The 26,367-nt window shown below is 41.4% G+C and overlaps 1 long non-coding RNA gene and 1 pseudogene across 1 annotated transcript in view; one reads left to right on the top strand and one right to left on the bottom strand.

Moving 5' to 3' along the window:
• The window catches only part of LOC132011526 (uncharacterized), a 63,306-nt gene extending 40,930 nt beyond the window's left edge, over positions 1 to 22,376 (top strand). The window contains exons 6-7 of the long non-coding RNA XR_009402399.1: positions 22,109 to 22,208; positions 22,302 to 22,376. This is a non-coding gene — a long non-coding RNA (uncharacterized LOC132011526). The remainder of the gene's footprint in view (positions 1 to 22,108; positions 22,209 to 22,301) is intronic.
• On the bottom strand, positions 907 to 5,754 carry LOC132012523 (60S ribosomal protein L37a-like; annotated as a pseudogene).
• Positions 22,377 to 26,367: the final 3,991 nt, after the last annotated feature.

Here is a 26,367-nt window from a genome sequence, read left to right as displayed (position 1 = left end):
GGTGGTTTTGGGGTGGTGTCTTAGTTCGCCATTTCCAAATCTCATTTGTTTCTGGCGTGGTATCCCTTGCCCACAACTCCATAGCTGCTTCTGGACCCTTCCTTGAAGAGCTAGGTGCTTCCCTTTGGGCAGTTGCTACAGTCTGCTATTTGGGTGTGGAGGAGGTATTTAGGAGCAGGGCAGAGGTTTGAGGCAGCCTGGGGGCATTCCTCCCTCCCCGCACCCCACTCATTTCTTATCCTTTCCCAGAGTCATTCAGGGGTAGTGTGTGTATTGCTCAGGGTAGGGACCCTAGGGCCAAATCACCCTTGTTCAAATCCTCATCCTCCTCTTACCAGCAGTATGCTTTGGGCAGTTGGTGAACCTCTGTGTCTCGTTTTCCCGTCTATAAAATGGGAATTAATAGAATACCTATCACATAGGATCTTTGTGAGGGTTGAGTTAGTGTATGGAAAGCACTTAGAATACCTGTAAGCATGTGGTAAGAGCTATAGAAGTGTTTGCTCTAGTATTATAATTCAACAGCATCCTATATGCTTATGAGTTTACATGAAATGCCAATATAATTCATCATACTCCCCACCTATTGTCGTCCCATAGTGTCCTTTTCATAATGATACCTACCATCTACTTGTAGTCCTGCTCTGCAGTATGCCAAACCTATGATTTCCATATCTCAGTATCCACAGAACAAACCAATGTTCCCGTTCCCTGCTCCAGGTTGAGGCTTCGACAGGACTGTCATTCCTAGGATCATGCAGAAAGTGACAGAACTCGGACTCACACTCAAGACTGTCTGATGAAGGTTTTCACCACTACACCATTCTACCTCCTCTTTGAGTCAATTACAGACACCAAAACCAGCCCCAGGAGTCCTAGGCATCAGCTATGCTCACAGAGTAGAAGTCATTCTTCTCTGGGGTGAGGTTTCTTATCACTCTTATCCTGGGAGACAAAGGCGCAGATTTCACAGATGTCTCCCTGCTCCCCTGCAAAGACACAACATGCTTTGACTGAAAAACAAAGAGGCCTCTTTAGATTAGATCTGAGTTAGCCATGCAGCCAAGGGCCACCTGCCCCCGCCCCCCCCCCCCCGTCCTGTTTACTCTGAAGCTCAAAGGCTCTTCCTTGGGCAGGTGGGGAGGTGGAGTCTCAGGCACGTGAGTTTACTTGAGTTCTAGGCAATCCAGGATGTAACACAAGCTCTCAGTGACTCAGGCCAGCTTATCTGGGATTTTTCCTCTCTTGGCATGTGAGAGAGTCTGTGCAGTATTGACATCTTTTAGCCAAGAAATAAACAGCAGGCACCAACCTACAATTGCAGAATCATAGAATGTTAGGGCTGGAAGGGACCATTGGATGTGGAAATTAGGACTCTGATGAGGGACTCTGACAGTCCTCGAAAACAGAACTTGAAGGTCTCAGCACTATTGGCATTTGGGGCTGGCTGATTCCTTGTCGTGGGGGCTGTCCGATGTTGAGGAGCATCTTTGACCTCTACCCACTAGTTGCCAATAGCAGACCCCCAGGTGTGCAACAACCAAAACTGCCTCCAGACATTGCCAAATGTCCCCTGGGACCACAGCTCCTCTCCTTTCTGTTTTCCACTCATCTTAAAAACCAGTGCTCTAAAATCAGGCTCCTTCCCTTCCAGAAACACGTATTAAGAGCTTGCTATGGGGCGCCTGGGTGGCTCAGTGGGTTAGGCCTCTGTCTTCGGCTCAGGTTATGATCCCAGGGTCCTGGGATTGAGCCCCGCATCGGGCTCTCTGCCAAGCAGAGAGCCTGCTTCCTCCTCTCTCTCTCTCTGCCTGCCTCTCTGCCTACTCTCTGTCAAATAAATAAATAGATAAGTCTTAAAAAAAATAAAAAAGAGCTTGCTATGTATGTACTGGTACATGATTCAAGTATGGGCTCTGTCCTTAAAGAACTCAGGGACTGGGGCGCCTCGGTGGCTCGGTGGGTTGAGGCCTCTGCCTTCAGCTCGGGTCATGATCCCAGGATCCTGGGATCAAGCCCTGCATCAGGCTCTCTGCTCAGCAGGGAGCCTGCTTCCTCCTCTCTCTGCCTGCCTCTCTGCCTACTTGTGATCTCTGCCTGTCAAATAAATAAAATCTTTAAAAAAGCAAGCAAATAAAACAAACAACAAAAACAACAACAACAAAAGAACTCGGGGACTAAGTGGAGAGACAGAAAGGGCTGCACAGGTGGCCAAGTATGGGAAACCCCTCCCAGGGACAAGAAGTAGGTACTCTGAGGAGCACAGGGGAAGACCACACCGACTGGGCAGATCTGAAAAGGTTAGATCCTTCAGGTAAGGACATGGCAGTTTCCCAGGCAGACAGAGCCGGTGAAGGACATTCCAGGCAGAGGAACGGAATGTACGAAGGTAAAGAGTTGTAAAGTATGATGTGCTGGTAAAACAAAGTATTTTATTGTGATTGTCCCCCATAGTGCCGCTGGGAGGAGGCTAGGGAGAGGCAAGGCAAGATGACGGATGATGATGGCAGTTAACACATACTGAGCACTTCTACTTCTTCTTCCTCTTCTTTTTAAAGATTTCATTTCTTTATTTAAGAGAAAGAGATAGAGAGAGAGAGTACGAGCAGGGGTAGGGGAGAGGGAGAAGCAGGCTCCTTGCTGAGCAGGGAGCCTGACATGGGACTCAATCCCAAGACCCCAAGATCATGACCTGAGCCAAAGGCAGACACTTCACTGACTGAGCCACCCTGGAGCCCTGAGCGCTTTTATGCCAGACGCTCCTCCGAGTGTCTTACATGTATTGTTTCTTAATCTTCACAGTGATCCTTTGAGGAAAGTACTATTATTCCCTCTGCTTTACGGATGGGAAAAACGATGCACAGAGAGATTAGGTAACCTGTCCAAGTCACACAGCTGTGGAAATTTGGTTATAGTTATATGAAGGGTTTTAAGTAGAGCAATATAGCAATGTCATCGTCAGTGTCTTAGTTAACCTTTGCTTCATAACAAACTTCACTACAAATTTTCTAGTTTAATCAAAACCATTTTATTGTATTTCATGATTCATGAGTTGGCTAGGGCTCAGCTGGGTGCCTCCTCACTGGACTGGCTTGGGGTCTTTCCTCAGTAGCAGTGAGGTAAGTGGCTGGGGCTGCAGTTTGGGGCTGAATATCTGGCACTTTGGTATTTCTCTCTCTCTCTCTGTCCCTGTGGACTTCTCCCAGTGACCTCTCTCCAATAGCATAGCCTGTTCTTGGTGGCTCAGAAGCTGCCAGGCCTTCTTAATGTCTGTATTCAGTGTGTCACTTCGTCTGTGTCTTTCTAGTCAAAGTGATCACAGGCACAGCCCAGATTCATGAAGAAGGGGCAAGAGGTCCATCTCTGGCAGGAGGATTGGCCTGTGTGTATAGGGAGGGGTGGAATTGTTCAAAGCCATTCTTGGATCCTAGTTATAGGATCCTAGAATCCTAGGATCCTTGGATCCTAGCCATATTTTTATTCCAGAAGGAATGTTCTGGCAGCATTGTGGAAGTGTATTGAAGAAGGCAAGACTAGAGACTTGAAGATGAATTATGAAGTCATTATAATAGCTTTGATAATTTTGGTTGTGTTGGTCCCTTAGCTTCTCTTTTCCTTCTATGGAAAGAGCAGAGTAATTGTGTTTTGTTTTGTTTTGTTTTTAAAAGATTTTATTTACTTATTTGAGAGAGATCACAAGCAGGCAGAGAGGCAGGCAGAGAGAGAGAGGAGGAAGCAGGCTCCCCGCTGAGCAGAGAGCCCGATGTGGGGCTCAATCCCAGTACTCCGAGTTCATGACCTGAGCCGAAGGCTGCGGCTTAACCCGCTGAGCCACACAGGTGCCCCGAGTAATTGTGTTTTAATAATAGTAACAACATAATAATGATACTAGCATATATTTATTGAGTAACTACTATGTGCCAAGTACTGTGATAAATACTTTTCTAGATGATTTAATCCTCACAATGATCTCACGAGGTATATGCATTCTTACATTACCTTCCAGAAAACTGAGACCAAGTGTATTAGTTTCCCAGTGCTGCTGGCACAGAGTACCCCAGACTGAGCAGTTTAAACAATTTATTTCCTCACAGTTCTGGGAGCTAGAAGTCTGAGATAAGGGGTTGTTGGAAGGGTTGATTTCTTTGGAGGTCTCCCTCCTTGGCTTGCAGATGACCACCTTCTCCCTTTGTCCTCACAAGGTCTTTCTTCTGTGTATGTCTGTGTCCTAATCTTTTGTTCTTATAAGAACCATAAGACCCATAAGACCTCATTTTCACCTTAATTACCTCTTTAAAGACACTGTCTCCAAATACAGTCACATTGTGCGCTAGTGAGGATTAAGACTACAACATACGAATTTTGAGAGGACACAGTTCCGCCCATAGAATCAACAAATTAGCATATATTTATGTAGTCAATAGATAGGAAGTGAGAATTTGACCTGAGTGTGATTTTAGTCTCCTTTATTAACTACTCTTTATACTGTTACCTACAGTTCTGTTCAGTTCTTGTCCCAAGCAGAAAAATAGCAAGGTGGAGGAAGGCACCAAACCTGCTTAGCTTTGCATGTAGGATCTAGCTATTTATAACCCGAGATGCAGAGACTGAATTCTAGTTACTTGTTCTGTGTCCTTCACCTATAGCTCTATCATAGTGATCTTTTTAGAGGGACACTGAAAGGTGGCAGGAGTGGCATATCCTGGTAGAACCATAAGTGAGAATGATAAAATAATGATCACTAATACTTTATGATTGTGTACAGTGTGCCAGGCAGAATGCTAAGGGCTTTACGCACATTTTTTATTTCTCACAATAATCCTATTAGAGAGGTACTATTATGTTTCCTATTTTACATATGGGGAAATTGAGGAGAGTGGTGAGTTCACCTGTCTGAATTTAGCCCAGTGGTAAGAAGTGGCAGGTCAAGCTGAGCACTCAGGAAGTCTGAATCCAGAACCTGTATTCTTAGCTATTATCTTTCCCTGATGCCCCTGGGAACCTGGTCAAGCATGAGTCTGTACCGGTTCCATTAAAAAAGGCTGAGTTAGAGAAGGCTCATTAGGCCATCATCTATCTACCACCATCAAGATACTTACTGCTACAAATCAAAATAAAATACGGATACTAGTGCTTCCTGATTTAATAAAATACTGATACCAGTGCGTCCTGATTTATTAATTTTAGAAATCACCTTTTGACTTGCTGTTATGTAGAATAAAAACCTGTTACTTGCTTCTGACCCTTTCCTGCAAACTCCTATCATCAAAGAATAATTTTTGTTAAAGCAATATTTATTGATTATTATATTATGTTTATATACTTGTTATCCCCCGCAAAGCCAAAAAGTGTACTGTGATTATATTTCCTTCTTTGTATAAATTCTTATTTTTACTGGAGTTGATAATTAAAAAAAAATTGTTACATAAGTTAACCCATTTATTATAGGCTGGCAATGTTTCAAATGGTGGCGCTTCTACTGGTCTTTTCAACTCCTTCAGTCATCTGATGGCAGACTTTACTGTGATGGCAGAAGTGGTGGTGTAGGTCCAGGCGCCACCAGCGATGGTTTTTGTGCAGGAGCCACAATGCCAGATCCCCACAGCTCATCTTTTCATCTTGGTTTTGCCACAGAAGCAGCAAGTGTACTTGGCGCTGGCTTATCTCAATCTTCATCAGCATCTTCCTGAGGGAGGCGCCATCACGGGTCCCATATTTGCCCACAATTCCGACCTTCTTGGTGCGTTTAGCCATGTCGCCGCAAACTAGGTCTGAGCCCAGAGAGGAAGAAACTCAGTGTGCTGATAATTTTTGTTGTTATTGTTTATTTCTTTTATTTGCATTATTTTTTATGTACCTGTTCTTTTCTTTGCTGTGAGAGCATTCAGGTCTATAAGACATTTTTCATACTTACATGGATATACTTTCTAGAGCTTTCCGGAGTCTTCCTGCTCTAGATAGGTAAGTTTTTCATTAGGCCTTTCACCTAGTTTTTATTCTGCAAATTCTCTTTGCTTCTCTTCTATGTTGGAACCTCTGTTTCCTGGGTTCCACGTCTTATTTCCTTGTTCTGGTTTCTGTTGCCTTCTAAGAGAGGTACATAGATATAGATTTTGTGAGTCCTTGCTAATCTGAAAATGTCTTTTTTTTCTACCCCTGCTCTGGATTTAGAGCTTGGCTATATAGAACTTAGGTTACAAATCATTTTCCCTTGAAGGCATGTTCCACTCTCAGCTTTCACGGTCATTTTTGAGAAGTCTAATACCTTTGTCTTTGCCTTTGTATGTGACTTAATTATCTGGACACTTCTAGTTCTTCTGTGTATCCCTGGTATGCTAAAACTTGGCATTGGTCTTTTTTCATTCATTGTGCTTTTTTAAAAAAGTATATTTATTGGAGAGAGAGAAAGAGCAGGTGGAGGGGCAGAGGGAGAAGCAGACTTCCCACTAAGCAGGGAGCCCAGCTTGGTCGCAGGACCCTGAGATCATGACTTGAGCTGAAGGCAGATGTTTAACTAACTGAGCCCCCCAGGTGCCCCTCCTATGCTTTCAGTTGGATACTCTTGTCCTTCAGTTCCAGGAATTTTTCTTAAATTATTTCTTTTATAATATTCTCCTCTGTTTTCTTATTTGGGCACTAAATTCAGTTGAGTCCCCAAGTCTTTAACATTTATATTATCCCTATTACTTTTCATCATTTTGACTTTTTATTACTTCCAACCTATTAACTCTTTAATATTGATCATCATTTTTATTTCCAAGGGCTCTTTTTGTTTTTCATAGTGTCCTGTTCTTTAAAAAATTGATGGAAGCAATATCTTCACTTAATTTTCTGGCTATATTATAGTTTTTATATAAAGCTTTCTTCTGTTCCTGGCATCATCAATTTCTTCCTGGGTTAATTTTTTTTTTTCTTTTCTCGGACTGTCTTGATCTCTGTCTTTCATGATGGAAACCTTCCTCAAACGTTAGTGATCCTTAGTTATCGTCTCATATTTTAGGGTAAGGCACAATACTAGCCTTATGTACATAGGCAGAGCTTATCAAGTGGAGGCTTTCACTATTGGGTTTTTGGTGGGGATCTGTTTTGTTAGGGGAAACCCAGATGTCACTACCCATTATTTTCTCCCCCTGAGACAGTTCAATTTTTTAATGAGAAGAAGTCTTCATCTTCTGCCTCGGAGTAACGTGCATTCCCTGCATTTCAAGAGCAGAGTCAGGAACAGGATTGGGGGCAAGGAACAGGATTGGGGGGTCCCATTGCACAGGATGCAGTCTCACCAAGTCTCTCCATTGTGCAACCTTACCCTCTCCTGCTGGCTCTCTGACAGTTGCACAAGAGCCTGGGGCCTCCCCTGTTCAGATTTCCCAGGGATTAAGCTTCCTTTTTCCTGCCTGGGTGAGGGGTAGCTGCTTGGCTGTTGGGGCAGAGGATGTTTTCAGCCTTGACCCTCACCCTGGCTCATCCCTCCCTCTCAGCCCGAGTTGTTCAGAACCTTTTTGGGGCAAATCAGTTTGCTTCTCATCCGTAAGCCCCCTTGCTCTGCTAAGATGGTTACCATACCTCCATCTGCTTTCCATCTTTTAAAAAAAATGAAGAGAACAAATGCCAGAGCACATGCAAAGCTGCTCCACATCACTAATCATTAGGGAAATACAAATAAAAACCACAGTGAGATACCACTTCACACCAAGTAGGATGGCTGTTTATCAAAACAACAAAAACAATGAAATTTTGGGTGGATGTGGAGAGATTGGAACACTTCCACACTGCTGGATATAAAATGGTGCATTTGCTATAGAAAACAGTCCAACAGTTCCTTGAAAAGTTAAACATGGAATCACCATTTGTTCAGTGATTCCACTTCTGGGTACATATACAAAAGTTTGGAAGCAGGGACTCAAATAAATATTTGTGGATTGATATTCACGGCCACATTATTCACAACAGCCAAAAGGTGGAAACAACCAAAGTGTCTGTCAATGAATGGATAAACCAAATGCAGTATATCCATATAATAGAGTTATTATTCCTCCTCAAAAAGAAATCAAATTCTGTCAATTACACCTCAGTAAAGCTGAAAACAAAATATAATCTGATTTCGTATGGGCGGAAAAGGAATGAAATTCTGATACATGCTACAATTCTGATACATTTAAACCTTAAAGACATTGTGTAAAGGGCAATAAGTCAGACACAATAACAGGACAAATACTGTCTGATTCCACTTAGGTTATGTATCTAGAGTAGTCAAATTCATTCAGACAGAAAATAGGATAGCAGTTACCATGGCTGAGGGGAGGAGGGAATAGGGAGTTGTTTAATTGGTACCAACTTTCAGTCTGAGAAGATGAAAATGTTCTGGAGATGGATGGTGGGGATGGTTGCATAACAGTGTGAATGCACTTAATGTCATCAAATGATACACTTAAATATGGTTAAAGTGGTAAGTTTTATGTATATTTTATAACACAATAAAAAAAGCTAAAAAATCACTTGCCTACTTTGGTTTCATTTCACTTTCTTTGTCCGCATGAACTGTTAAAAAGAAAACAACAGGTCCAAAATGGAGTCACTTATGGTAAGATCCTATGTCAGCAAACCAAGACTTAATACCTAAACCTAACTGCAGTTTCAGTCCTTCCAGGAATGTGACCTTTAACCAGTCAACATGGAATTTCCTGATCAGCACTAGAAAACTTACTGATAGGTCCCTTCCATTCCCCTTAGGAGGGTGACCTTGCCTTAAACAATGCATTCTTTGCTAATAATTTCCTTTTTTCCTCTCCCTCTATGTCTCTATGCCTTTAAAAAAAACCAAAAAACAAACAAACAAAAAAACCTTTCCTTTTCTGTAGCTCAATAGAACCTCTTTCTATTTGCTAGGTGAGATGCTGCCTGATTCATGAAGCATTCAAGAAAGCCAATTTGATCTTTTAAATGACTCAGTTGAATTTTTGTTGTTTAATAAGACATACTCTTTTTTAATTTCTTTATTGCCATTTTAGTGGGGTCTCAAGAAAAAGAGGCTTAATAAGTGTGTGTGGTCAATCCACCATATAGAACTAACTTCCCTCAAGTATTTTTTTCAGTGCTTGCTACACAGATAACGCTGTGCTAGAGAATATAAGTATGATTGGTTTCCATGTCAAAAAAGAAAAAAGTAGCAGGCACAATACTCCATCTCAACTTGTATGCTATCAAATACAGTTTTGGCTCTGAGGTCACTAAAGCAGGAAGAAAATGGATTTGCTGCAATATTTAATATATTTGCTGTCATTTTGGACCATAGCCCTTAGTTGCCATAGCAACAGACCAGAGCAGGAACTTCATTAGAGGAGGAGCTCCTTGGATTTTAACCATGTTATTCAATCAGGCATGAATGATGAGGTAGACCATCACATGGCACCCATAAGATCTTTTATTTTGATAAGCTATATAATTAGCTAAATCTAATAAGTCTTTGGAATGAGTAAAACAAAAACCTAAAACCTCGCTTTTTGCATCTATTCCAAAGTCATTAGTAGTTAAAAGATTCCTTTGGAATTTCCTTAGTGGAACTATCCAAAGCATTGCTGGCAATAGTATCTGAGCATCCCCTTCATCAGCAAAGGGCAGGAAGGGACACCAAAAGATTAATGATGGGTAAGAGCTTACTGTTATTGGCATTTTGAAAGAAGATGCCTGACATAAGCAAGGCCATAAAAACAAAGAAATTATAATAGTCAAGTTTTAGGTCTTTGTTACAGGTGGGTGGGGAGCTATTTCTTGGAGGGAAGAAGGGCACCTTCCCAAACACACACACACACACACACAAAACGCTTTCAATAGCAATTTCAATGCAATGTTCAATATTGCAAGGGACTTGGCAATAAAGTGTAATCAGAATCAGACAGGGGAGGGGTGGTGGTAGTCACCACCAGGGATGGCTTTTGGGAAGACAGGAGTTTTAAGAAGAGTTTTGGAAAAAAGAAAGTCACTCTTTTTTTTTTTTTTGAAGAAAGTCACTCTTGAGGAAGGCAGAGGTATTTCTGATTCATTAAGATCTTATCATCACTCCAAATACTCAGTTCATCTGCTTGTGTTTCAGTCAGACTGATTTCAAACATTTCCCCCTTACCAGCCTTCCAGGAGGCACTGGGCAGAGCAATCCGTTGGAATCATATTTTGGTGCACCCACTCATGCAGGTAGTTATTTCCAAGGCTCTTTACCAAGGCTGGAAATCAATTGTTTTGTTGACTTGTTTTCTATCCCCCAAAGGGTAACTTTTGAGCTCAATTCTCCTATTTACAATACTGGTCTATTTTACTGCAAATATTCTTTCATTGTGTTGCTCTCTCCTGGATACAACTGTGGTATAGTCAAATATCTAAATGAAATAAATAGTTTTCTTTTTCTGGTTTTTGTTTTGGATCTTTGGTTTTTTGGCTTTTGTGGGGGACGGCAGTTGCTAACCCTAAAGCCCTGAGCAAGGTATGGTATGGTTTACAAGAAGGGCCAGATGCAGCCCCTTCATGCTCTTAAGGCACAACAATAGGAGAAATGACAGAAGACAATCAGTGATTAATTAACAAATGAGTGATAGATACCAGGTGGTCCTAACCTGAGCTTCTCAGCCCCACAGGGTAATGAGGGAGAGTAGGGAGGGCTGTCTGTGAGCTATTTTCGGTACTTCAAAAAGACTAACCAAAAAAGCTCGTATTTACCAGAGATTAGACGCACAGGCTAATTAAGCTAAAACATCAGGTTTCCTCGCTCTGGGCTAGAATTACATCAACTCAGTATAGAAACACCAGTTACCCCATGCTGACTGGAAGCTCTGACTGGCAGTTCCCTTGTCTTTGATTAATAAAACATGAGAAAAGAAATTATTACGTGATAAGTGTGCTCTGTTTGATAGGCAAAAAGTACTTCAAAGCATGGGACTTGTGAAGGGAGGAGGATGTTTGTTTTGGGTGAAAAGACTCAGAATTGGTGAGATGGACAAGAAATGACTAGGAGAAGTTTAATATGGACAGAGAGCAGCAAAGGAGGGTCACTTGAACCAGGGGGTAAGAGATGTGGAGGACTCATCTGTGCAGTGGTTCCCAAAGTGTGATCTGCACCTACAGCATGAACACCACCTGGAAACTTCTTGGGCTTCACCCGCTGACTCAGAAATGGGGGATGAGGCCCAGCCATCTGGTCTGACAGGCCCTTCAGGTGATTTTGATGTATGCTGCAGTTTGAGAACCTCAGATCTATAACGTCCTTGCCCAGATTTGAAGGATCAGTGGAATAGGAGATGATCCTAAGAGATACTTGTTCAGCCTGAAAAGGAATCGCAAGAAACAAAACAAAAGCAAACCAAAATGAATCACTAATGAGAAGGTTATTTCCTTTTCTAATCTCCCATGCCTTTTTTTCTTTTAAAGATTTTATTTATTTGACACACAGAGATCACAAGTAGGCAGAGAGGCAGGCAGAGGGGGGTGGGGGGAAGCAGACTCTCGGCGGAGTAGAGAGCCTGATGCAGGGCTGGATCCCAGGACCCTTGATCATGACCCGAGCTGAAGGCAGAGGTTTTAACCCACTGAGCCACCCAGGCACCCCTCTCATGCCTTTTGATAACATCACAGAAAAAGACTCAGTTTGATCCTGGTAGGTTTTTAATTTTTTTTTTTTTTTTTTTTAAAGTAGGCTCTGCATCCAACATGGATCTTGGGCTCATAACCCTGAGATCAAGAGTGCCATGCTCTGTGGACTGAGCCAGCCAGGCATCCCTCCTCCGCTGGAGGTCTTTAGAAAGAAACAGTCAAGTCTCTTTTTAAAATAAAGAGAACAGGTTTCATTCAGGTTCAGAGCCTTGACAGGTTTTGGAATATGAGGGTGATGACTTGGTTCTCCTTCTTATGCATTTGTTTTTTACAGTTACCTCTTCTTTGGGCAAGTGATTCGATTTTCCTTTTGAAAAAAGGATATAAGACGTTCTTTTAAAAATTTGTTTATTAAAAATAAAATAAAATAGGGGTGCCTGGGTGGTTCAGTTGGTTGAGTGACCGACTCAGATCATGATCTCGGGGTCATGGGTGGAGCCCCGCTTCAGGCTCCATGCTCAGCATGGAGTCTGCTTGAGGATTCTCTCCCTCTCCCTCTGCCCCTCCCCCTGCTTGTGCACGTGTGCTCTTTCTCTAAGTAAATAAAATCTTAAAAATGAAATAATTTTTTTAATTGAAGTATAGTTGTCAGGCAATAGTATATTAGTTTCAGGTGCACAACATAGTGACTTGACATTTAAGACATTATGAAAAGTTCACTATGATACGTGTAGTCATCTGTCAACATACAAAGTTATTACAATATTATTGACTATATTCCCTATGCTATACTCTGTATCCCCATGACTTATTTTATTTTTTATTTTATTATTTTTAAAAAGATTTTATTTATTTAACACAGAGAGAGAGAGAGAGATCACAAGTAGGCAGAAAGGCAGGTAGAGGGGGAGGGGGAAGCAGGCTCCCTGCTGAGCAGAGATTCCTGATGCAGGGCTCGATCCCAGGCCCCTGAGACTATGACCTGAACCGAAGGCAGAGGCTTAACCCACTGAGCCACCCAGGCGCCCCCCAACCCAAGACATATTTTATAACTGGAAGTTTGACCTCTGAATTTCCTTCAGCTATTTTGCCCATACCCCCATCAGTTTCCCCTCTGGCAACACCAGTTTGTTCTCTGTATTTATGAGTGTGTTCATGTTTTGTCTTGTCCCATTTATCTGTCTGTTTGCTTTAGATTCCACATCTAAGTGAAATCATATGGTATTTATCTTTGTCTGACTCATTTCACTTAGCATAATATCCTCTAGGTCTACCCATGTTGTTGCAAATGGCAAGATTTTAATTTTTTTTATGACTGAGCAACCTTCTATTGTCTATACATACTACCTCTTTATCCATTCTTTTATTGATGGATGCTTAGTTTGCTTCTATATCGTGGTTGTTGTAAATAATGTTGGAATGAACATAGATAGGAGGGCATGTATCTTTACAAACTAGTGTTTTTGTTTTCTCTGGGTACATACCCAGAAGTGGAATTACTGGATTATATGTTATTTCTATTTTTAATTTTTTGAGAAACTTCCATACTGCACCAGTTTACATTCCCACCCACAGTGCAGAAGGGTTCCCTTTTTTTCACATCCTTGCCAACACTTGTTATGTTTTGTCTTTTTGATACTAGCCATTCTAAAGGTGTGAGGTGATATCTCTAAAATATTCTTCACGAAAGCTTTTTTGTATAAAACTGCGATTTGGTTTAATGAAAAAAGATAAATACCAATACTAGAGGTATGTGGAAGTGGAATTATAATAGGCAGTAAATATATCACTGAAACCTGTGAAATATATTCAGGACAACAATATGTGTTTGTGTGTGTGTGTGTGTGTGTGTGTGTGTGTGTATTTTCTCTTGATGCTTGGATGGATGGGTTTGTATTTGTCCTTGCTCATCAGTGTTTTTGGAGAATAGGCCAGAAATAAACACACACACAAACACACACACACGTGCATGCGCACACACTTATACCACTGAAGCATGTACAAGAAAAAACCCATCACCATTTGTGGAAGTCATACAAAATCCTGCACAGTGAAGGGATCACCTCAGTACTTTGGAATTAGTTTTGCCAGGATTTTGTGATACTTTATCTTCTAAAGTACAAGGTTACTGAGATGTACTGAGAGCCAGAACATAGGCTTTGTAATCTCTTGAGGAAAATGAGAAAACAGTTCTTGAATAGGTGACAATTAACAGCATGTTTCCACCCATACCAGGTTCATGGAGATGCTTTTTCATCACTTCATTTTGAGTCAGGAAATGCCAAAATTAATTGATTTATGTACAAATATAGATGTGTTCCAGCCTGCTATGGGCAGGTTTATTCAGCGGGAAATTATACTGCATTCCTTTTCCACACAAGATTTTAATTACAGGTAAAATCTGATAAAAAACAATATAAAGGGCATCCTCTAAGACATTGCTTCTCTAAGTTTTTTGACTTCAACACATAAAAACACATTTTATAGCTTGGCCCAGCATGTGTATAAGCACACACTCACACATACCAACATGCACACTTTATATCACTTAAACAAAGGTTTATTTTCTTTATTTTTTTCCTAAAGATTTTATTTATATATTTGACAGAGACAGCGAGAGCAGAAACACAAGCAGGAGGAGTGGGAGAGGAAAAGCAGGCTTTCTGCCTAGCAGAGAGCCTGATGCAGGGCTCAGTCCCAGGACCCTGGGGTCATGACCCAAGCCAAAGGCAGATACCTAATGACTGAGCCACCCAGCCCCTAAACAAAGATTAAATGAATTAATACTCACAGAAAAGGACACATGTAAGTGACTTTTTTCTATTTTTCTTAAGATTTTATTTTTAAATAATCTTTATACCTTGTGTGGGGCTTGAACTTACAACCCCAATATCAAGAGTCACCCTACCAACAGAGCCAGCCAGGTGCTTCTGTGAATATTTATGCCATTCTATGTCATTAAAAAGTGATTTCCCAGTCTGCCGATCTTCCCTCCCTGAGGATACTGATTCAGTAGATTTGTGATGGGACCTGGAAGTCCGCAAGTTTTGATATATGAATCAGATGGTTCCGATGCAGGTGGAACTTGGCCACACTGTGAGAAACTAAACTACTTTAAAGGTAAACAACAGTCAAATCCTAAAATGTTAGTATATGAAGAACCTTATTAATCTTGTGGTCAAGTTCAGAAGCACCTCCATTACCTGCTGGATAAAGCTCAAATGTAGGTTGACATTCAAGGCTAGTCCCTGCTGAGTTTTTCAGCTATATCCCCAGCTGAAACCTGTTGCCTTTCCTCACTCCTTTTCCACATAAACAAGCAACATTAAACCATACATCATGCTTTTATGTGAACTTCCATTTCTTACAGTCTGGAGGAGTAACTACTTTGACTGATCCTCCTGTTGGAAACAACTGAATGTGCTGGATAACATATAAAAGCCATTTTGAAAAAATGTGTTCGTGAGCCAGCGGTTATTAAGGAATCCTCAAAGGCCAAAAACTAAGAAGGGTAAGCAGAGCCCCAAAGTTGGCTTTTGCCTCATAGATACTTGCTGAATGAGATGATTTTCAAGCTCTCATTTTCCATGGAAGAAAGGAGATGAATCCTAGAATGTGCCCAAAGTGACAGTCTAATAGGACCCCTCCCATTAAGTCAGGACCTCAGGTAGCCATGGCTCAGTGTAAAGGTGATTTAGTGCAAGGGTAGTTTAGAACTAAACCTGTCACAGAGGGAAAAACAATTGCTTGTCTTAAACAATGTGGCTGGGTGGAAGGTTAAAAAAAAAATCTTTCCTGAGAATTTGTAACCATAAGTCAACCCTTTTGAGGATCTATGAGATGAATTCATGTTGCCAAAGTGATGCTAGCTACATTGAAGGGCTAGTTCCCTTGAAGTGCCTAGCAGAACAAAATGCATACCCCCTCAGAGTAGCTCGCATCCTATGCCTCAAAGAATTCTTCATGATAAATTTCTAAGAAATTTTAGCTCCTACTCAAAAATGATAAAATACATTGAGGAAGCCCAAGAAAATGTGAGTACTAAGCCAGCAGAAACAACAGACAACAGAATCAGACCCATGAAGAATGCAGAGTGGAATTATCAGACAGAATATAAAAGAAGTATTTTAATATGTTTATGGAAATAAAATTATGAATAAAGAATCAGACTATAAACTGACAGAGTATATTTGAAAAACATTTTTAGAAATGAAAAATTATGGATTCGACACTTATGAATTTGATACACCAAGGAAAGAATCAGTAACCAAGTAGAGAGCTCTGAAAAATATATTCAAAACACAACACAAAGAAGAGACAAAGGGATGGAAAATAGGAAAGAGACATTAAGGGATCTGGAAGATAGAATGAAGCAATTTCGGGCGCCCAGGTGGCTGGTGGGTTAAAGCCTCTGCCTTCGGCTCAGGTCATGATCCCACAGTCCTGGGATCGAGCCCCCCACCGGGCTCTCTGCTCAGCGGGGAGCTGACTTCTCTCCTCCCCTTCCCCCCCACCCCTGCCTCTCCGCCTATTTGTGATCTTCGTCTGTCAAATAAATAAATAAACACTTAAAAAAAAAGAATGAAGCAATTTAACACACAAAGAATGTTCCATAAGAAAAGAGAAAGAATGAAACAGAGATAGTATTTAAACAGATAGTAGCTGAGGTCTTCAGTATTAGCGAAAGATACCTGTCCACATATTCAGGTAGCACAGTGAATCTCAAGTGAGATAAAAAGAAATCCAGAGTACACTTGTCTTGAGCACTGAATAATTTACAGAATTGCTGAATCATTATATCGACACCTGAAACTAGTATAACACCATATGTTAATTATACTCCAATAAAAAACATTAAGTGAAAAAAAAGGTAAGAAATCCATACCTGCACACATCGTAAAACAAAACTGTAGAACACCAAAGAAGAGAAGATCTTGGAGCAATCTCAAAGGCAAGATAGATTAAAGAATGGCAATTATCGGGGCGCCTGGGTGGCTCAGTGGGTTAAGCCGCTGCCTTCGGCTCAGGTCATGATCCCAGGGTCCTGGGATCGAGTCCCACATCGGGCTCTCTGCTCAGCAGGGAGCCTGCTTCCCTCTCTCTCTCTCTGCCTGCCTCTCCGTCTACTTGTGATCTCTCTCTGTCAAATAAATAAATTAAAAAAAAAAAAAAAGAATGGCAATTATCCTGACAGTTGTCCTCGCAGCAGCGATAATAGAAACCACCGAAATAAGTGTGCTGAGAAAGTAACTGTGAAACTAGGATTGTAGCAAAAATATTTTTTAAAGGAGGAGGAAATAAAGATATTTGCAGATAAAATCTGAGAGAATCCATCACCACAGACTCTCACTAAAGGAAACTGTAAAGAATATACTTTAGGCAGAGGGAAGGTCTGAGATGCAGTAACAAATGAAGAGCAAAGGAAGTGCTAAATACATGTACAAATTAAAAAAAAAAAAGATTTTGTAAGATAACAACTATGTCTTGTTAAAAAAAAACAAAATGTGTGATAACAGTGGTTCTAAATTGGAGAGCGGAGATGACCAACGTTGGATTACAATCCCTGTTTTGGGGAGGAGCGGAGGATTAAGATACTGATCTGTTTTGGATTTTGACAAGCATCCATGCTGACATTTCTAAGGTAGTCACTAAAAGAAGAGGAGTGGAATGGTCCCTACCTCCTCCCTGTACAGTCTCTGCTTTTCACGCCAGCGGATTCCTGTGACTTGGCTCTGTACTTCCGGGCTGTGATATACAGGTGGAGCAGTGGGAATGGACTGCCATGTGGGTAGGAGTATTTTTATCACTGGCATTATTTGGAAATGCCAGTATCTAGTAATAACAAAGCATAGTAACTTTCAGTAGATTTTATTATTGTGTTTATATTCTTTTCATCCCCAACACCATGGCACTGTTCTTAGATTTTCATTGATAACTTTTCCCTCTCTCCGCAAACTGATTATTCAGTTTGCAGATGTTTGGCTCTTTTCATCTTCTTCTTCCCTTTTTTTTTTTTTTTTCTTGCCTCTCTAGTAAGCTCTGTGCCCAGTGGGGAGCCTGAACTCATGACCTCAAGATCAAGAGGCCCGTGCTCTGCGAACTGAGCCAGTCAGGTGCTCCTGTTCATTCTTTTTTTAGATCATTTCCTCCCTCAACTATATACCCTAGTGTGGTGGTTCTAAAAGTATCCCCCTAGGATTCCCAAGACCTGGTCAGGGGGTCCTCAAGGTCAAAATTATTTATTAATCTAGAAGTATCAGATGAATACTAAGACCATTATCTGTCATTTCATTGTGTTGGCATTTGCACTAATGGTGTAAAAGCAATGGCAGCTCAACTGGCAACTTAGCAGAAATAAGGCAGTGGCACCAGACTTCAAGGGTTACTTACGTTGCATACCAGTGTAGGGTGATTGTCTCAGGAAGTGCAATTGTGCTGAGCTGTGAGCTGAACTAGCTGCTTTTTTCCAAAAAACCTTCATTTTTACTTGAAAGAATGGGCGACAGAAGACTGTGGGGAAGATCTGTGCTTCAGAGGAAAACTGCGCGGCCTGTATGTAGCACGTGCTTAACCAGGGATGTGATTCTATGGAGTTATTTTACAACTCTCTAAGTTGTAGATAACTGATAGCAATGCAAAAGAATTCTTGTCTGTGGAGATGCAAATGAATCCCACCTGGCGAGGGACACCCTTTCCCCTCTTTGAAAAAGCCAGTTTTGTGCTGTTTGCACATGGAACATTCTTTTATTCATTATAAATTTGTGCTTCTTGGACTTCTTTGAACTCTTTAAACATCTGCTTGGTTCTCTCATTGTGAGTTAAATAAAACCTTTAATGTGTATGCATTTACATCTGTATGAGAGTTATGGTTTTTACCTTTTTTTTTTTTTTTTTTTAATTATCTTAATGAAAACTATCGTTACTTCAGCTAGGGTATGTGGTAGAAAATTTCTCAAAAATAATTGAAATGAGCCTGTAAAGGAAAACACTGATAGTATTTGTTACCAAAGATCAAATTTAAGCTTTCAAGTAAGAATTAGAATATCTGTTACTTTGAACTTGACAGCTTCCCAATAAAGACTCATCTCATGAGATTAGTAGTGATGTTAATGAATGTGATCTTCTATAGTGAAACGTGACATTTGGAAGATCTGTGCAAGTCAGCCTATGTTTTCCAAATGACCAATGCATGATGTTAAAAAATCACGCGTAAGTTAAAAAAAAATCCATTCAAAGTACTTGATAAGCCAATAGATTATGTTATAGAGTATGAAAATTTCATTGATGTGGTTTCAGATTCTACCTGCAGCTAATCTTTAAGAAACTACCGCTTGCTGAGTTATGAGGTAGTATCAAAGAAGAAAATTCACAATTATCCTTTCCTTTTCCAACTATATATCCATATGAGACTGTATTTTCCTCATATGCTTCAGTTCAAATAGTATATCACAATAGATTGAATGCAGACGCAGATATGAGCAGATATAGCTGTTCTCTGTCATACTTTTCATTAAGTGTTTTTTTGTTTTGGAAAAAAGTTGTATTTCATAAAAATATGTAATTAATGTTAACATTTAATGAGTTTATTGTTATTTTAAAATAAACTAATAAATAGTTTAAAAAACACATATAGGGGTGCCTAGGTGGCTCAGTCAGGTAAACATCTGCCTTTGACTCAGGTCCTGATCCCAGGGTCCTGGGATTGAGCCCCACATCAGCCTCTAGCTCCTTACTCAGTGGAGAACCTGCTTCTACCTCTCCCTCTGCCTGCCGCTCCCCCTGCTTGCTTTCTCTCTGTTAAATAAATATAATCTTTTAAAAAATTAAAAAAAAATCCATATAAATGCAAGCTCTTTGGGAATCCTCCATAAGTTTTGTGTGGAAATAAGTGTGGAAAAGGATCCTGAGACCAAAATGTTTGAGAAACACTGCCTTAAGAGAAGATTGTTAAATCTGGGGCACCCGGGTGGCTCATTTGGTTAAAAGGCCGACTCTTGATTTTGGCTGTTCTCTGTCATACTTTTCATTAAGGTCATGATCTCAGGGTCCTGGAATTGAGCCCCCCATCAGGTTCCATGCTCAGCATGGTGTCTGCTTGTCCCTCTCCCTCTGCTCCTTGCCCTACTCTCTCTCTCTCAAATAGATAAATCAATAAAATCTTAAAAAAAAAAAAGAAGATTGTGATGGGGGGCCTGGGTGGCTCAGTTGGTTAAGCGACTGCCTTCGGCTCAAGTCATGATCCTGGAGTCCCAGGATCGAGTCCCACATCGGGCTCCCTGGTTAAATGGTCAGTTTGTGGCACAAAAGGTGGGGTATGGAAAAAATGGGATATGGATTGATGTGAAGTGGATTTCTTCTTGCATTGTGCACAAGTCTTCTGGAGAATAATTGGTTTAGTTCTGGTTTATGCATTAATAACAGTATCAATTATTTTGGGGGTACCTTTTTTATCTTAAGTATATGGATAACTTCATTTATTCTTTTTTTTTTTTTTTAAACTTATTTGACAGACAGAGATCACAAGTAGGCAGAGAGGCAGGCAGAGAGAGAGAAAGGGAAGCAGGCTCCCTGCTGAGCAGAGAGCCCGAGGAGTTCCATCTCAGAACCCTGGGATCATGACCTGAGCCGAAGGCAGAGGCTTTAACCCACTGAACCACCCAGGCACCCCTCCTTCATTTATTCTTATAACAACCTTAAAAGGTAGGCTCTTTTATTATTATTATCATAATTATTATTCTTAAGTAAGTAAACTCAGGTTCATTGAGGTTAACTGACTCACCCAGAGTCTAATAGCTAGTATGCAAACCCCATTCAGTCTGGCCCTACATGCCAGTGGCCTTAACCAGGAGTCCACGTGACCTCCTGATTCTGACTGAATATGACCAATTCTCCCAAGTTTCCTGGGTCTCAGTTTTCCCATCTATAAAATAAATGAGGTTGGACAGAGCTTTACCAACCATGGGTCACATTCTCTTGTTTTTAAGAGTGTCCCATTCTGGATTCTGGGTGATGCGTAACATCCGGTCAAACTGTTTGTCTGAGTCTATTATTTTCACAGCCCATTTTCTTAGTGCTATCTCTGTCAGTCATGGGGTTTGAGTGGCTTTGTGGTTGGAAGTGAAGAAGCCCAAGCAGAGGACGAAGAGGCCGCCAGCTCATTAGTGTGAAGAGGCAAGATATTAATCCAGTAGTTAATTCATCTTGCCACTGAATCCTAGAGGCTTGAAACCAGAAACCTGAGCATGAAGCTTCTATTGCCAGAGGATTTTATCCCCTCCTCATTCCCCAGGCCACCCCCCACCCCACCCCAATCAGGAATTGCTTTCAGCCAACATTACCTCTGCTTTCTGAGCACAAGCCAGGCTATTGTGCTGGAAATAATCTGTGTTAGTCTTACTGGAGTGGCTTGTGTTGCCATAGTTACTGTTTGGGTTCTGTGCACCTAAAATTTCAAGTATTTATCAGGCAAAAAGAGTTTGCCGATTTTTTTTTTCTCTTTTTCTTTTTGGAAAATCGGACTGGAGAGAAAGATTTTATATCCTATTAAATGTCTGTTCTGGGTCGGTACTGTCATACCCAGCACTGCAGAGTAATGGTTAACTCTTCAGTGGTGAAAAGTGGGTCCGGCCACGGCCTTGAAAAATGGAGTTATCAGCATCCAGCTGAGGACCTACAGTCATTGCCCGCTGATGGATGGAAAGGCAGATTGTCATTGCTGATTGTACAGCTCAGGAAATTGTATGAGACAGCTAGTTATTTATGACAGAGCAACACAGAGCTCCTTAGTGGGTTTCACAGTTGCCGCCATCTAAACGGTCACTTGCCACCCAGTTCTGCGGCTGGGTAGGAAGTTTGCATGGGGATGGAAGGAGGGGTGGGCACGAACGGCGGGCAGAGAGCAAGCTTGGCCCCTGCGCGCTTGTGAGCAAATAGCAGTGCAACACAAGAAGACTCTGCTTTCACAGCCATGATTTCTGTTTGCACTGCCTGTTTGCCTGTCTGGTTTGCAGGCTCTGTGTCGGCCCACAGTAGAGCCCAGAAATAGTCCCCTTTGCCTGGTCGCCATGAGCCAGGCTGGTCTTTATGTGGCTGTCTCCTAGGAGCCCAAAGCTATGCCACATGGCTGGAAGCTGTGTTTACAAGCTTTTCATCCGTCTTCCTTAACTTGTGGTTGCTATGGTTTTCTTTGCCTGCTGGGCCTGGCCCTTTTTAGGGGGACAAGCTGTCCACTCAACCAAAAGCCAGAGCCACAGCTTCACTAGCATTGGCCTCTTGGCTGCAGTCCCAGCCATATCTTGTTACCTGCCCATTCTGAGCCCTAAACCTGCCTCTTGTGGGCTGACCTTGACTTTTGCCCAAGCACCAGTCCAGTGTGTGGGATCCAATGCCTTACTGCCCATCCTAGGACCTTCTGCATTTGCCTCAGTCATGGTGCTCCTTTTGCTTCTCCTCCAACTGATAGGAGCTCAGAATTTACTTTGCAGAGCCCTGCCCTCCTCTATAATCACCACAATCACCTATTTATTTGCAGGGCTCATTTAAACGTGGAGACAGTTCTACCACGAGGCCATCGCATCCTCTGTCATGGACATCTGTTGCTGCAGGCCTAGTATCTGCTGCCTGCTTTTCAGGTAATAGCATTTTGTTTTTTGGAGAATCAGCCTCCCCACCCCATTCTCAGCTCATAGGTTTCTGATGGGACTTTCCCATCCATCTTATTCCAGGGCCTGACCAACCGGAATATTACTATTTCCCAGCTTCAACGACTGGTTTAGGAATGAACACATGATCCGAGCCAGGTCAGTGAAAATTAATTTTGGAACTTTGGCAATAAAGAAGTTTTCTGCTTTGTGATTGTTTAGGGGGCTGCATCTAATCCTTATGTGTTGGTGGGGGATGGCTACTATTGAAGGAGAACATTACGATGCTTTTGAAGACAGAGTGAAAAGTTCAAGAGAGCCTGTGACTTGGCAACATTGTTTGCATGCCTAAACTCTAGCTCAAATACTTGAAGCGGAATCAATTCCTTTTTCATGCAGATGTCTGTGGAGTTGAGTTTTCTGTCACTCACAACTGAGAATCTGATACATTCCCATTCGTGAGGACACTGAGGCTCAGAGAAGTGAAATAACCCACCCAAGCTACTGTGATTTCACCCCATTTCATTTGGAGTCAAAGACTCTATCTCTTGCACTATTTGGTAATTTTACATTTAGTAAAATTAATAATCTTACTGATTTAGTAAGCTTTCATTTGTGACACATTTCATAATACGTAGAGTACTTGCACATGGCGTACGGTGCATCTAATTTACTGCTCTCTCACTGTGTGCTCCCCACACAGGGCTGTTACTATTATTGTTATAAAAACATTGTATTATCATTCCCATTTTTCGGAGTAGGGATTTGAGGATTGGTTGCCTGTGTACTTAGCCAGTGAGTGGCAAGGTGAGGCTGCTTATTTTAAGTGTGGTTTAATACTCATTCCATTTCCCTTCATTACTTTCTGAATATGCTCCAAAAAGCAATTACCCCAGCTGGTGGCCTCTTGCTGCTTTCTTTTCCCCAAGGAAACTTAACCATTCCGTGTCTTGTGAGTAGTTGCCTTTGGAGGAGACCTGGGATGATGAAAGGACAAGGGGTCTGGGGGTCAAACAGACCAAGTTGAGGTCTAGTTGCCACTACTTACTAGCACTGTAACCATGGGTGAATTCCTTTATCTGAACTCTAGTTTTCTTTTCTGAAAAACTTGTCGAGGCAAGGAGAATAATACTTACCTTGCAAGATTTTTGTGAGGATTAAACGAAGTCAGTGCATGTGAGAAGTAATCGTAAGAGTATCAACAGTGAACATGAGTATTTTCTGTATTATTTACTATGATTATCTCTACGTTCGATATGAGAAAACCTAGGCACAGAGAGGTCAAGTGACTTGCCCAAGGTCACATATCTTGTGAGTGGCAGAGTAGTATTCAACGCAGTCATGTTGGTTAAGAACCCTTAGTCATAGCGCTTGAGACAGTAAGTGTTTAAGTAACAGGAGACTCTTTTCTTCCCACTCCTATTTTTCTGGGAAGCTCCACATCCAGTGTTCAGGGTGGAAGTGAAGCAGTGAAACTAGAGTAGAAGAGGGCCACGTCCAGACAGCACAGATGAGGGTGGGGCTGGAAGCAGTACCTGGGAGGTAATGATGGTCAAAGCACTTCTACGGACCAGAGGGTATAAGATAGATAGAGCCTGAATGCCAATGAAGGAGGGCCCAGCAAGACACATGGGCTCAGGCATTAGAGACCCACGGGACCAGAGAAAACAAGACCAGTGATATCTTAGTGACCCAGAGGGCTCTGTATCTCAGACCCAGAGGTTTGCTGTGGTCTCTGTTAGGCTAGGAGTCCACTAAGGAGGGATTGACCAGGGCCTAGAAAGAGAAGGAGTTAGGATTAGAAGAAACTGTGGCTTCTGGCAGATGTCTTGACATTGACTAACGCTTGATGGTGATAATCTTTTTTTTTTTTTTTTTTTTAGATTTTTTTTTTTTATTTGACAGAGAGAGATCACAGGGAGGGAGAGAGACTGGCAGAGAGAGAGAGAGAGAGAAAGGGAAGCAGGCTCCCTGCTGAGCAGAGAGCCCGATGTGGGACTCGATCCCGGGACCCTGAGATCATGACCTGAGCCGAAGGCAGCGGCTTAACCCACTGAGCCACCCAGGCACCCCTGATGGTGATAATCTTGATTCATTTATTCAATGTATCTTTGTAACTCAGTGGAGAAAAGTCTTTATTTTCTTAGCAGTAGATTCCTACCTCTCTTGGTACCTCCCCAACCCCCACCCTTTCCAGGAAACCCATGTAGATGGGGTGAACATTTTGATCAGCTGTTTGATGGGGGGGTGAAGATGAGCTCCTAAGCATTAAGCTTGAAGAAGGTAGATGGTTCTGTTTCATTAACCAACTGCCAGGCTCTTATTTGTCTGAGTAGGCTGGCACTGTAAGGCTGAGAATTGAACAGCTTTGGAACAGTAGAGAGGCAGGCAGAGAGAGAGAGAGAGGGAACCAGGCTCCCCAATGAGCAGAGAGCCTGATGAGGGGACCGATCACAGGACCCTGAGACCATGACCTGAGCCGAAGGCAGAGGCTTAACCCACTGAGCAACCTAGGCACCCCTAAAGTAGACATTTCGTATTGGTACATTGTGGTGTTTAATCTCTTTTAAGAATGCATTGACAAGGTGGCCATGTGGTGAGCAAAAATTGCTTACCAGCATCTTGCCACATGTGGTTCACATATTTTTGGAACACCTACTATGTGTCAGAAACAATGTCAGACACTGAGGTTACAAGGATAACTAGATGTGGTCTTGGCTCTTAAGGAAGTACAGCTTTTTGGTAGAACATGTATGGAACCCAATTATAGTGAAAGACCTTTAATCCGCAATGCCAAACATCATAATTGTTCAGAGTTGTTAAAAAGGATACTAAAAGTAACCACTATGCTTAAAGTAGACATATAGACCAATGGAATAAAGAGCCCAGAAATAAATCTTCACATATATGGTCAAATTAGTCTCAGTCAGGTTATCAATACCATGCACTGGGGGAAAGGACAGTCCTTTTAACAGTTTGGAAAAATTGGACATAGACATGCAAAAAAATGAAGTTGAAATCTTACCTTACACCATACACAAAAAGTACTTCAAAATGGATCAAAGATCTAAATATAAGAGCTAAAACCATAAAACTCTTAGAAGAATACACAGGGAAGAAACTTAATGACATTGGATTTGGCAATAATTTCTTGGCTATAACATCAAAAGTATAGGCAACAAAAGAAAAAAAAAAACAGATAAACTAAACTACATCAAAATTAAAAACTTCTGTGCTCAAAGAATACAGTTAACAGTGATGAGGCAATGAACAGAAAGGGAAAACATTTTTGCAAATCATATTTCTGATAAAGAGTAATATCTAGGACATAAAGAACTCCTGCAACTCAACAACAACAAAAAACCAGCAATCCAAGTAGAAAATGGGCAAAGGACTTGAGCAGATATTTCTAAGGAAGAGAAACAAAGAGCCAGTGAGCACCTGAGAAGATGCTCACCATCACAGCTCACTAGAGACATGCAAATCAAAACCATGGTGAGGTACTACATCACACCCACTGGGATGGCTGCAGTCCGAAAAGGAAATAACAAATGTTGGTGAGAATGTGGAAAAATTGGAACCCTCACACACTGTTAGTAGGAATGTAAAATGGTACAACCACTGTAGAAAACAGTATGGCAGTTCCTTAAAAAAGACAGGAATGCCTGGCTGGCTCAGTTGGTAAGGCATGGGACTCTTGATCTTGGGGTCGTTGAGTTTAAGCCCCATGTTGGGTATAGAGCTTACTTCTTTAAAAGAAAGTAAAAACAGAATCACCATTTAATCTGGCAATTTTACTTATTATTATGTATACACAAGAATTGAAAGCAGGGACTTGAACAAATATTTAGGCACCAATATTCATAGCAGCATTATTCACAGTTGCCACAAAAGGTGGAAGCAGCCCGCGGTCCGTTAGTGCATGAATGAATAAACAGAATGTGCTATATACATACAATAGAATATTATTTAAGCTTAAAAAAGAGTGAAATTCTGACACATGCTACTACATGGATGAACCTTGAGTACACGCTAAGTGAAATGTCACTAGTCACAAAAGATCAAATTCCACTTATGTGTATGATTCCACTTATATGAGAGACCTAGAGTAGTCAAAATCAGAAAAAAATTAAAATAAAGGTTACCAGGG

Source organism: Mustela nigripes, chromosome 2, assembly GCF_022355385.1.
Source record: "Mustela nigripes isolate SB6536 chromosome 2, MUSNIG.SB6536, whole genome shotgun sequence".
NCBI classification, from domain to species: Eukaryota; Metazoa; Chordata; class Mammalia; order Carnivora; family Mustelidae; genus Mustela; species Mustela nigripes.
Note: the sequence above shows the minus strand (reverse complement) of the source record. Positions and strands in the feature narration are given on the sequence as shown.